Genomic DNA, 13990 nt, shown 5'->3' on the forward strand with positions numbered 1-13990 from the left:
ATTAACATGCGTTATCTTTTTACTGACACTTTATTACCACTTACTGCTCACTTTTCATCAGAAAATTCTGATAGACAAGTCTTTTGTTTGTCTCCATATGGAAAGTTGTTTAACACCCCTGAGGAATAGGGCGAGTCAAGAAGACTGTCCTACTCCATTGTCCTCTTATCACAATTTTTGAGACTGACTATAATGCACACTTTCTCCGCATTCAATAACGAAAAGTATTTTGTTAGACGTCACACCGTTAAACTCCAAGAATTCTGTCTTTAAATTATTTAGAAGCAGTGAAGGAGTAAGTTTGTTCTGTCAATCTTTTTCTTTTTTTAATTTGCTCTTAAATAGTGTATGTATACTAATAAATTCAATTGTAATTGCTCATATATGAATAAAAATATTAAAATAGAGTTGTAAATGAATCTGCACATTGTGGTATCAAAATTAGTGATTTTAGTTTCTTAGAAACACATTTGAAAAAAATTATGTGAAAAAAAATCTAAAGTATAAAATGTATTTTAATTCAAATATTTTGAATTAATTTATTTGAGCTCCCCTATCGGGGTGGCTTGATCCCCTGTCTGGCAAAGTCTGGTGCCATGCTTGACTGCAGCTTACATATCTCATTTTAAATTGATTAAACTTCAGTATTTTTTTATCTGAATGTGTCACAATGTCTGACAATTTTAAAAGAAATGTCTTAAATTTTAACAAATGCAACAAAAATTTATTATTCATCTGTTTTAACACTTTCTGTCTTTTTATATTTTGTGTAACGTCTTACTATTTACAGAGATCAGCAAAGCAAGTCCGAAGAAAAAGAAAGGAAGATGTGTGTCAGGTTGCGGCTCTTGACTTGCAGAGGGAGAACAGTTACCTCTTGAATTGCTTTTATTTTGTTGCGAGAGTTACGGGTTTCATTTTAAAAAAATTCATTTATCCTACTTAATAAATATGGTTTACATTTCTTTCTATGCATTATTTATGTATTTTTTTTATTAGTAGTAAGGTGAACTTAGTTATTAATTTCGCACAATATTTTTAGTTTTGTTCTTGTACAGTATTTTTTTTTACAATATTTTAAGCCAATAAAAACTACTTATTTATGGATATTAATGTAATTATATTTAACAATATTTGCTTTTGATATGTATTTTTAATACTAGTAAAAATATGAAATCATAAAACTTCACTTATTTTTCATTAGGAATCATCATAACCATTAAGAATTAAATCAGCCTTAAAGCTTCATCTTTAAATAAACTAGTGTTAGATTATTTTAATCCGTCCTTTACTATATTGTGATTAATTACAGCTTTAGTAATTTCTTGTTTTTCCTCAATTAAATATAGATTTTCACCCCCTGATTTTAATATATATTTTTTTAAATTTTAATCATATGAGCATTTTTAGAAATAGTGTCAATTAATTGTCTTCAAGTTTTTATGTTATCTACAAGCAAAATGACATATGCATAGCTGCCAACTCTACTGGATTTCCCAGTAGACTACTGTATTTTTCCAGTTTCTCCTGGTCTACTGATTTCATTGAATTTCTTCTGATTTTTGTGCGTTTTAGAAAATTCCCTTAAATTGAGTAAGTTATCTAAAAAATCCCTATTGAAATAGAATTTTTAAACAGATTATTGCTTAAATATTTAAATAAGTATTACTAATATGTAATGAAGTAAACCTCATTTATAGAAATCAGTTCAAAACTTTTGTTGTTTTTAAATATACAGTTTATTTTAATAGTAAAATCTCTTTCTTTTAAATAATTTAAAAAAAATCTTTTAACTATCTTTGATGAATTAAATGCCTAATAATATTCAAAATTATGAGTATACATAATGCATAACATTTCAAGTATGTTTAATGTCAATTATAGTTGGAAAATATTGCAGTATTTCTATTTTGATGATTTTAAAAATCCCTAAAATTCCCTACGTGTAAAATATTTAGTAAATTATGCAACGATTATCATGAAGTTTATATTATTTCATAAAATCTGCTGGATTTTTTCCTGTTCATGTTGGCAGCTATGTATATGTTGTTGAAGTTGACCTCCTAATTATAGCTTACAGGAAAACAAGGCTTGTAGTTTCTTATCCAACTCACCTTAGTTTTATAAAAATGCAAGAGAAAAATTTTTCTTTCAATCAGACAAAAAGTATAAATAAAATTATGCAACATTTTTGAAAGGATTGAGGTGCATAATGGGGATGCACAGTCCTCATAAAATTACCTGTAAATTGTAGGCATAATTACTTTTTAAAAAAGTAAAGCACTTGGACATAATGCTCCACTTGCACATCAAAAGTTCGGACCAGACATTTAAAATCCTAAACTAGTGAGAGAAGTTTGAATTTTTTTCAGTTTTAAAAACCATTTTCACAATGTGATATTTAAACAGAATTTGTAGCCTTTACTTCGTTTTATATGTACACAGTTTTTTTTTTCTTTTTTCAAAAGAAAATAGCCATGTCCCACAAAAAGGTAAGGGCTCAAAAGGGAGAATTTAGTGTTAGTGACCCAAGAAAATTATATTTTCATGTAATTTTACTTGATTTTTGAAGTAAAATTATGCAATTAAAGCATGTAATTTTTATTTCAATTTACTTATTCTATAAATTTTAATGAACAATTTTATAATTTACAAATTGTCTTTTTTTTTTTAAAAGAAAAAAAATTATTTTTTGTAGTCACTGATACAAAAACAACACCATATTTGAAAATGCCCATATATATTAAGTGCTTTCATTACTTGATTGGTCTCTACACTTTTTTTTTTAAATGTTTACCAGTTGTTTTTATTATATATGTATTTGTTTACAGTATTTTTTAATATCATTTTTCCCAGAAGTTTCAACCTCTAAAAAAAACCCTTCTTAACCCATACATTATTTCACTACTTTTGTTGCATCTACATTGAAACCTACTTAGAGCTAAAAAAAAATTGCCTTATTTTTTTATACTTTGTATAAAAGTGTATTGTGCTATATACCATCTTTTATCTATACCATCTTTTATCTATATGATATATATACCATCTTTTATATATATTATGTGCTGTATATCTTTTATTCATAATAAGTAGTAAGCAATTAATTCCATGTGTGCATATAAACTTCCAGTATTTCTTTATTATATAATTACTTAAATATTCCATCATTTTATGTATTATCTGAATTTTAAGTTTAAAAAGTGTTTTGCTAAGACCAAATATACAATTGTTATAAATACAATACAATTGTTAAAATAAAATGACCAAATTTTAAAATTCATTTATGAAATCTCATTGTATTTTTATTTCTTATATTATTTGAATATTAACTTACATGCCAATTTTTTATTATTGCATTATTGAAATTACTTTAGACAATGGCATTATAAATTTTTTTTCAGTGGCTATTGTGTCCTCAAATATTTATGCATTTATTTGAATATAACATTTGTTGTCAGGTTGTATCACATTAATTAATGTTAGGATATTAATGTTCAGTTATATTAAAAATGTTATTTGATTTCCACATTTTTCTGTTATGGTACAAGTTTAAATAATTTTATTGTAATAAGCTTTTTTTACTATGGTCAATCAACAGTGGTTTTTGTATGTAAAAAGATGTTTGCTGTAAATTAAATGTACAATTGTAGCTTCCAAAATTTTGGAGTAAGCTAAACAACTTGTGCCTGGTAGCAGAAACCCTACTGCACTGCAGAGGGCATTGCAAAATATTACAACATCTGCAGATTAAATTTCCCTTTGAAGTAAAAAGATTTTTTCCCCACAATATTATCATCTACAAGTTCGTACTTTTTATAAATATTTTTTTCTTCTGATTTCTTTATTGTACTTAATGTATGCACCTGTTTGTTCTCATATTGAGCAGAGCTATTTATTTTTAATTACTACCCTTCCTTTTAGAGCATTTCTAAACTTTCTTCTCATCAAATTTATAAAGCTGAATTGACATAAGACTTGACGCATAGGGGGGGGACTTATTTTTTTAGCAGGATTAAAGACTTTCCCCATATAGCATAGGTATTTATTCCTTTTTTTGAATTATCAATTACAACAACATAATGTTTTTGTTAATTATTTTTAAGTGCCTCGTGTTTCCAAATTTTGCTGTATTGTACACATTAAGCTAAATTTTAACAGTAATCTGTCGTTGACGTTGCAGATAAATTTGAATTTATCAAGATAGTGCTGTAGTTTGAGGCCCTAAATTCTGTTGCCAGGAACTTATGTAACTTGGAATCTATGTATGAGATTTTATCCACTGTTATATTTTCATACGCTCCTAAGTTTTATTTAATTCAAACTTTTTTAACTGAATAAATAGTTTTAATGAGATAAATGTGTATATTTTAAAACTTAAATAGGCACATAGAATTAAGTGCTTGAAATTTTTTGATATAAATAAAGGTTGGAGGCTTATAATATGGGTATCAAACTTAAACTACATCATTTTTTTAATTGTTAAATGTCAGTAATATAAGGTAATTGTCAGTTCAAAATTCCTATATACTATTTAGTAAATGTTTAGTGGGAATCAATCATACAATTCTATAAATGATATATTGTGTGCCTGTATGTATATATATATACCACTTATTTTCATTTTACTGCGATTGTCGCCACTATTATGTATGTCTTTCTTCTGATCACAATTATATTGATAATTTGTAATTATTTAACTATCTCTCTTATTTTATGCATAATTTATTATGTAATGGAACTACATACAATAACTTAGATGCTTTAAAATTTGATATTCTTCAAAGTCATCAACCCCCATTTAAAAATATACAAGAATTCGCCTTTTTTTCTGTTGATTTGTGTTGTTCTTTTCCTTCAGGAATGAAATTAATTTTCTGCTTCACAATCTTTCTTACCTTAACCAACATCACCCTTTACTTATCAGCACAATTTAGAACTTAGTAAATCTCCCATGGCATTAATTTTTTAATAATTTGTCTGAAGAATTAAAACGATTACATTTTTCACATTTTTTATCCACTGTAACTTAAGCATACAAAAAAGTCTGGCTCAATAGTCATAATTCAATTATATTATTATGCATTATTTCACATGGTTAAACATAACTTTAAAAAAAATTATAAGAAATCGTTATTTCATTTATCATTTCAATTTTATAAAAAAAATATGTTTACAAAAAGAGATTGATTTGAATGTTAGAATCTGTTTGTATAATAATAAAAAGGAATTCTGAAACTCTGTAGTATTTTAAAAAATTAAGAGCTTTCATTTTATATCATTATTTTAATAGTAGTTTAAAAGTTTGTATTGATAAGTGATTGTGTAAAAAATAAGACTTATAAATTATTCTAACTTTATGTAGAAGACAGATTTTCAATTTAAGCTTCTGGGCTGATCATATACTTATAAATTGAAATGTAAATCAGTATTATTTTCGTTTCATATTTGTATTTTCGAATCTACTTAATTTATTTTATTATCTCTTATTTTATGTCATACAATTTTTAGGCATTTAAATGCATTTCTCAGTGATTACATTCTTGAAAGAAAATATTTTTCTAGTCAATGCATTTCATATATATTTTAGAAAATATTTTTCATATTTGTTTTATAAAGATTTATTGAATCAAAATTCAAATGTAATATTTATCATGCTTTATATGAATATACTAGTCTCTTTCGTAGTTAGAACTATTTTTGAATAATTATTGCAATGTCACTTTCCCACTATATATTCATATTTCTACTGTTGCAATATTTTTTATACAGTTACACTTATTCTGTGTACTATAGTTATAATATTACTTTTTTTTAAATCTTTTTTACATGTCTATTCCCTTATTGTTATCACATGAATGATGTTTATGAAAGTAGTGTTGTGATTTTGAAAACAAAATAAAATTTTTATAGATATTTATAAAAATTATTTCTCACTTTTTACAAAACTTTTTATGTCAGGTAACATAAGGTTATTGCGTTCACCTATCTAAACTCATTCTTTCGTGATTTATTGTAGCCATTTTGTTGTTGTTGACCATTAAAGCAGAGGGGTCGCGAGTTCTTGTTTTCCAGTTGCGCCATCTATGTCCAAGAATTTGACTTCTGCCACACCCATACATCACACCTGTTTATAGTGTGGACCCATTCATACATCTATTCCTTCATCACAAATTGTAATTTTGACATGAACCAGAGAATGATCAATCTCCAATGAAGTTATGAGAACATGGAGGACTTTGTGATCCGACAGATTTAACGTGCACCCGTCACCATTTACTACACAAGGAGTCGTCCAGTAGCCTGAAAACCAGGCTATCCTGGCTTTTATAGCCATTTTGGGCATTTAACGATAAAAAATATGAAAATTTCTTGATCTATTTTCAGAAATATGAAGCCAATATTTTAATATGAAACAAGTTTCAAACAAATAACCCTTGGCTAAAAGATATTAAAAAAATCGCAATATGATTATTGTTTCATTTGTGCTACATATGCTCATGCTTTTTAGGCTTAATAATATTTAAAAACTCATATAAAAAAAAAATCCAAATTTGGATATTTTCAAAAATATGACTCCCATATTGACAAGTAAGTAACAAATAAGTCCCATGTTGCAAAAATTATCAACATAATGTCTAACTTTACGTTATTACTACCTAAGTCAGCAAAAATTTAAACAAATCTCAAAATGCCCAACCTTACATGGCATGATATATGCTTTTGACTTTGCATATTTTAGAAAAAATAAGAATTTAAAAAAAAAAAAATTTATAAATATATCTAGACATAAATGGATATTTTTGAAAATATGACACCCATATAATGAAATTTAAATTAATTCCATACAGCAAAGAACTATAAAAATATTCCAAAATGTTCATCCTTACATTAGCAGGGTATATGCTTTTGGCTTCGTGTACTCTGGACAAAATAAGAAAATTTTAAAGAATTCCATTATTGTTTCTAGTCATAAATGGATATTTAAAGAAAATTACAGCCACCTAATATGAAACTAGCTGTAAATGAGTCTCACAGAGTAAAGAATTATGAGGAAAAAAAATCAAAAAATGCCCATCCTTACATTAACAAGATAGATGCTAATGTAAGGTTGAAAATTTTTGAAATTATCTGTTAATATTTCTAGACATAAATGGGTATTTTATGAAACTTGTTTTAAATAAATAATACACGGCAAAAAATTATTTTTAAAAAAAGTCCAAAATGGCTAATTTTACGTTTACAAGATATGGGCGTTTGACTTAGAGTACTTTGGACAAAAAAAGAATTTTTAAACATTTATAGAGGCATGATAGGATGTTTTAAGAAAATATGTCACTTATACTTTAAGATGAAACTAGTTTTAAATGAATATCACGTCGCAAAAAGTATGAAAAATTAAAATTTGTCATCCTAACGTTAGAACTAAGGTAGTAGCCAGAAGGGGGGCAATTGTCCCGCACCTTTTTGCCCCCTATCGGGATGAACTTAAAAATCGTGGGTAAAAAGCTACTGCCTTGCAATAAAATATATATATTCTTTAAAAATCTAGGGTTATTTTATTTTTGTAAATGAGAATAATTTAAAAACGAGAATATGTTCTTTTACTTACCCTTTACCTCCAATTTCCTGTTGAGATATCTTTTTCTCAGAAAAGTTTGAGGGTCAAGTCAATAAATGTTTCAGATCGTGTTCATATGGAAAATTATTCAACACCCCTGATGGATGAGGGGATGCAAAAAGACTGCTGTAACTCCTACTCCATGGTCCTCTCGTGACGATACTTTTTGAGACTGCATGCACACTTTTACCGCATTCAATAAAGAAAAGAATTTTGTAAAATGTCGCCCCGCTTAATGTTAAGGAATTATATTCTTAAGTTATTTGGAAGAAATAAAGTAATAAGTTTGTTTTATTATTATTTTTTTTAATTGCTCTTAAATAGTGTGTATGTTATTGTGAATGAGCGAAATTGACGATTGTTGGCTTCCACCGGTGAATGTTGACAATCACATAGTTGCTTTGGTAAGTCCCGGATAGTTGCCCGGTATGCCGTACATCAATTTTTTTAAGCATGAATGTACTGAATGTCGTGCTTCACCTTACAGGTCTTGGTAAAAAGTTAAAAATGACCCTACTGAATAATAATGTAGGATATAATTGAGAAAAATCGAGTTATCTGTATCATATGAAACATATGGAGATGTAGCTGAAGTGGATTTAAATCAGTTACAAATGATACAATTCAACGATTAAAAATTAGAAAATTGTTTCTTAATTTTTAACATGACTAAATTTTATATGCTGAATTTTTACAAATTGGACAACAACTTATTCTACAAATTGGAAATTATAATGGCATAATTCCTGTTTTTTTAAATATAACTTTTAAAAATGTAACTCCATGCAACTTAAATCGTTGGTATTGTTTTCCACTATGCGTTCAGCATATCTTCAAGGAACCCAAACTTTAAATAATGGCGGAAATGCGATTTTTACTGAAAAATATGTAGCATAGTGGGAAATAAACTCATAAATGCGATAATAGGATTTTTTTAATAAAAAATTTCAATTCATTATTATTGTACAAAAAAATTACAAATTTTAATTTCTTAGTACTGATCGTAGGATAATTGTATAATGTATTTCTTCAAATTTTAATTATGAAACACAACCCATTGGATGCAATTTAGGATATCTATGTACCGCGAAACTGTCCAAAAGGTTACTAATTGTGTGTTGTTGTTTTTCATATATATAATTTTTTTATTGCTATTCAAAATTTTCACCAGCGAGAACAGATCCAACTACATTGATAAATGTTTTTAAATAGGAAAACAAATCGTATTTATATTTTAAGTGACAAAATTATACCAAAAAATATATTTTAAGTAACAAAATTATACCAAATGTTTGCCCAATTTATTAGAAGCCTGAGATCTCATAGAATGGATGTGACCGGTTCTTCCTCCGATCGAAAAAGCCATATTGTCCACAGTCCATTCAAAAGAAATAATGGAAATTTTGGACAAAGCCCTACATACAACCACTTAAAAGGGAACAACACAGAAGTCTTTAAAGAAGAAAGATTTTTTAATGAATTTTAGAATGACTGTGATAAACTTAATACATTTTTTTTTTCAATATATTGTACAGTGGGCGAAATAAATCGGACCATCCTGAATAACTTTTGATCGAAGGGCTCAGTCTTAATGGTTGGAGGGGGTGATCTCAATCATTTGAATTAATTAGTGAAGACGATATTTTAAGTTGCGAAATTAGACTCAAAAACGTACTTTATCTGCATGAAAATATCTTCATTTTATGATGGATTTGGATTACTGACCCTCCAAACTATAGGGGATTTTTAAAATTTATTTCTCAGGAACTATTCGACCGATTCCGCTCAAAAAGAAAAATTCCGACCGAAAAGAAAAGATTCCGTTCTTTAAAGTGATCTAAGAAATTGTATACCTTACAATTCCAAAACTTTTCAACTATTATTAAATAAAATTGTGAAATTAATATTTAATTAAAAAATAATATTTAATAAATTAAATATTTAATAAAAGGGATTTTCAGGATTATTATCAGGAAAAACTATAAATATTTAATATTTTGAAACGGAATTATTTTGCATAGAATTATCTAAATATTTTTCAGTACGCTTAAAAAGTTCTCAAGAAATGGTAAAGTAAGGTTAACATGAAGGGGGCCAAACTATAAGGGCTATATTTCACACATTATAGTGATTTCATGGGTCAGAAATCGGAATCCATCATAAAAAAAGGTATGTTTATTCAGAGAAGAAACGTTTTTGTGTCTGTTTTCGTAACTTTCAAAATCGGATGCACTAATTATTTAACATATTTAAAGTCACCCTCTTAAACCATTAACATGGAATCCTGAAAATCCGATCGTTAGATCAGAAGTTATTGAGGATGGTCCTTTTTATTGTACACATACAAATTTTAACCTACCAAAATGAATTTTTATAGACAAATCAGGGGCCATACAAAGGCCCATAATAGGCTCCATTAGGTAACCGCTTTAAAGTTCTTTAAGCTTAATATTCGCGACAGCAGTGTGTGAGGCATAGTGTCGTTAGAAGCGCGACGGGCTTGTAAGCAAAGGGTCTGGGGTTCGATACTGGCCGAGGATTAAATTTTATAACTGCGATACTGGTCAAATGTTAATTTTTATTTATTTATTCCATATTATACTTTTGACATTTTTTTCAATATTTTAACGTGCATGAAGTGTTCAATATATAAAAATTATTATTTTTCTTTGGGAAAAAGCGAATAATTGCCAAAAAACGGATAAATTTCGGCTTCGAAGACACGCAGACGAATCACCCCGTATCTTCCTTTAATATTAACTTATAATTTTCAAACTCAGCAAGAGATTGGAGTTCAATATACTAAACAATCGTACCAAAGGGAATTTTAATAGGCAAATCAGGAGGCATACAATGGCCCATAATAGGAACCATTAGGTAACCGCTTTAAAGTTCTTTAAGCTCAATATTCGCGGCAGCAGCGTGTGAGGCATAGCGTGGATAGAAGCGCGATTGGGTAGTAAGCAAAGGGTCTGGGATCGAGGATTAATTTTTAAAATTGCGATACCGGTCACGGGTTAATTTTTATTTATTTGTTCTATAAAATACTTTTATGAGATCTTTTTCAATATTTTAACGTGAATGACAACCGGTCAAACAATTCAAAACGGTCAAACAATTTCATTTCAAAAGCCCTCTCATGGTCAGCTATGTAATTGAACTTTGGGCCACCCCCCTGCTCCCTCTAATTCACCTATTAAAATTTTCTGGTATTCTCTGGAAAATTTTCTGGTAAAAACTCTGAACAAAAGACCCCTACTTAGGGTCCAAGTTTGAAAAATATTACATTATATTAAAAGGAGTTAGACGGCTTCCAAATTCGAAACGCACCCCACCTTTTTATTTGTTTTTTAATTTTTTATTATTATTCCAATATGTGTCGATTAACAAAAAAAGATGCACGATTTTAATCATAGAACACCTTACGCATGATAAACTTTCAAATATATTGTAAAAATAATTTATAATAATAGAAAAAACCCTATTTTCCTGGATTTTTCCAGTTTTCACCAAATATTTGAAATTTTCCTGATTTAAAAAAATTATTTCCTACGTGTTGGACCCTCAAAAATACAGAAAAGCACAATAAAATAATAATATAATGCAAAATAAGCGGAATTTTTTTTTTTTTTTTTAAAGTTGATGCAGCAGGGATTCGAACCCCTGCCCTCTCATTCCTGCCGTGAATTACTAGTCCAGCGTCTTGACCACCGGACCACTTGAACACAGGAAGTCTGCCACAATTTCACTTCAAAATCCCTCTCAAGGTCAGCTGTGCAATTGACCTTTGGGGACCCCCCCTGCTCCGCCTAATTCACCTATAAAAATTTCCTCGTACTGTATTGTTAGGACCATGGACCTCTACTTAGTGTCCGAGTTTGAAAATTATAACTTTATATTAAAAGGAGTTAGATGGCTTCGAAATTCGAACCGCACCACACCTTTTTTTTTAATTTTTCATTTTTTTTTATTATTAATCCATTTTCTGTTGTTTTACAAAGAAAGATGCACGATTTTACTCATAGATCACCTTACGCATGATAAACGTTCAAGTATATTGTAAAAATAATTTAAAACAGTGGGAAAAAAACATAAATTTCCTGGATTTGTCCTGTTTTTACCCATTATTCTCTGTTTTCCCTATTTAAAAAATTTATTTCGTACATGTAGGACCCACTAAAATACAGAAAAACACAATAAAAAAATAATATAATGCAAAATAAGCAAAAGAAAAATTTTTGAGAAGTTGCCGCAGCAGGGATTCGAACCCCTGCCCTCTCATCCCTGCCGTGAATTACTAGTCCAGCGTCTTGACCACCGGACCACTTGAACACAGGAAGTCTGCCACAATTTCACTTCAAAATCCCTCTCAAGGTCAGCTGTGCAATTGACCTTTGGGGACCCCCCCTGCTCCGCCTAATTCACCTATAAAAATTTCCTCGAACTGTATTGTTAGGACCATGGACCTCTACTTAGTGTCCGAGTTTGAAAATTATAACTTTATATTAAAAGGAGTTAGATGGCTTCGAAATTCGAACCGCACCACACCTTTTTATTTTATTTTTCATTTTTTTTATTATTAATCCATTTTCTGTTGTTTTACAAAGAAAGATGCACGATTTTACTCATAGATCACCTTACGCATGATAAACGTTCAAGTGTATTGTAAAAATAATTTAAAACAGTGGAAAAAAACCCAAATTTCCTGGATTTGTCCTGTTTTAACCCATTATTCGCTGTTTTCCATATTTAAAAAAATTAATTCGTACATGTAGGACCCACTGAAATACAGAAAAACACAATAAAAAAATAATATAATGCAGAATAAGCAAAAGAAAATTTTTTGAGAAGTTGCCGCAGCAGGGATTCTAACCCCTGCCCTCTCATCCCTGCCGTGAATTACTAGTCCAGCGTCTTGACCACCGAACCACTTGAACACAGGAAGTCTGCCACAATTTCACTTCAAAATCCCTCTCAAGGTCAGCTGTGCAATTGACCTTGGGGGACCCCCCTGCTCCGCCTAATTCACTTATAAAAATTTCCTCGTACTGTATTGTTAGGACCATGGACCTCTACTTAGTGTCCGAGTTTGAAAATTATAACTTTATATTAAAAGGAGTTAGATGGCTTCGAAATTCGAACCGCACCACACCTTTTTATTTTATTTTTCATTTTTTTTTATTAATCCATTTTCTGTTGTTTTACAAAGAAAGATGCACGATTTTACTCATAGATCACCTTACGCATGATAAACGTTCAAGTATATTGTAAAAATAATTTAAATCAGTGGGAAAAAAACCCAAATTTCCTGGATTTGTCCTGTTTTTACCCATTATTCTCTGTTTTCCCTATTTAAAAATATTATTTCGTACATGTAGGACCCACTAAAATACAGAAAAACACAATAAAAAAATAATATAATGCAAAATTAGCAAAAGAAAAATTTTTGATAAGTTGCCGCAGCAGGGATTCGAACCCCTGCCCTCTCATCCCTGCCGTGAATTACTAGTCCAGCGTCTTGACCACCGGACCACTTGAACACAGGAAGTCTGCCACAATTTCACTTCAAAATCCCTCTCAAGGTCAGCTGTGCAATTGACCTTTGGGGACCTCCCCTGCTCCGCCTAATTCACCTATAAAAATTTCCTCGTACTGCATTGTTAGGACCATGGACCTCTACTTAGTGTCCGAGTTTGAAAATTATAACTTTATATTAAAAGGAGTTAGATGGCTTCGAAATTCGAACCGCACCACACCTTTTTATTTTATTTTTCATTTTTTTTATTATTAATCCATTTTCTGTTGTTTTACAAAGAAAGATGCACGATTTTACTCATAGATCACCTTACGCATGATAAACGTTCAAGTATATTGTAAAAATAATTTAAATCAGTGGGAAAAAAACCCAAATTTCCTGGATTTGTCCTGTTTTTACCCATTATTCTCTGTTTTCCCTATTTAAAAATATTATTTCGTACATGTAGGACCCACTAAAATACAGAAAAACACAATAAAAAAATAATATAATGCAAAATTAGCAAAAGAAAATTTTTTGAGAAGTTGCCGCAGCAGGGATTCGAACCCCTGCCCTCTCATCCCTGCCGTGAATTACTAGTCCAGCGTCTTGACCACCGGACCACTTGAACACAGGAAGTCTGCCACAATTTCACTTCAAAATCCCTCTCAAGGTCAGCTGTGCAATTGACCTTTGGGGACCTCCCCTGCTCCGCCTAATTCACCTATAAAAATTTCCTCGTACTGCATTTTTAGGACCATGGACCTCTACTTAGTGTCCGAGTTTGAAAATTATAACTTTATATTAAAAGGAGTTAGATGGCTTCGAAATTCGAACCGCACCACACCTTTTTATTT

General features: G+C 29.6%; 1 pseudogene across 1 annotated transcript in view; it reads left to right on the forward strand.

Annotated features, from left to right (window-relative positions):
- LOC147806771 (ras-related protein Rab-34-like) overlaps positions 1-5923 on the forward strand; it is a 39519-nt pseudogene extending 33596 nt beyond the window's left edge. The window contains exon 10 of the transcript XR_015435145.1: positions 791-5923. The product of XR_015435145.1 is annotated as a ras-related protein Rab-34-like (transcript). The remainder of the gene's footprint in view (positions 1-790) is intronic.
- Positions 5924-13990: the final 8067 nt, after the last annotated feature.

The sequence above is a fragment of the Parasteatoda tepidariorum genome, chromosome 7 (assembly GCF_982258835.1).
Source record: "Parasteatoda tepidariorum strain Cologne lab strain chromosome 7, Ptep-v5.0, whole genome shotgun sequence".
Classification (NCBI taxonomy): Eukaryota; Metazoa; Arthropoda; class Arachnida; order Araneae; family Theridiidae; genus Parasteatoda; species Parasteatoda tepidariorum.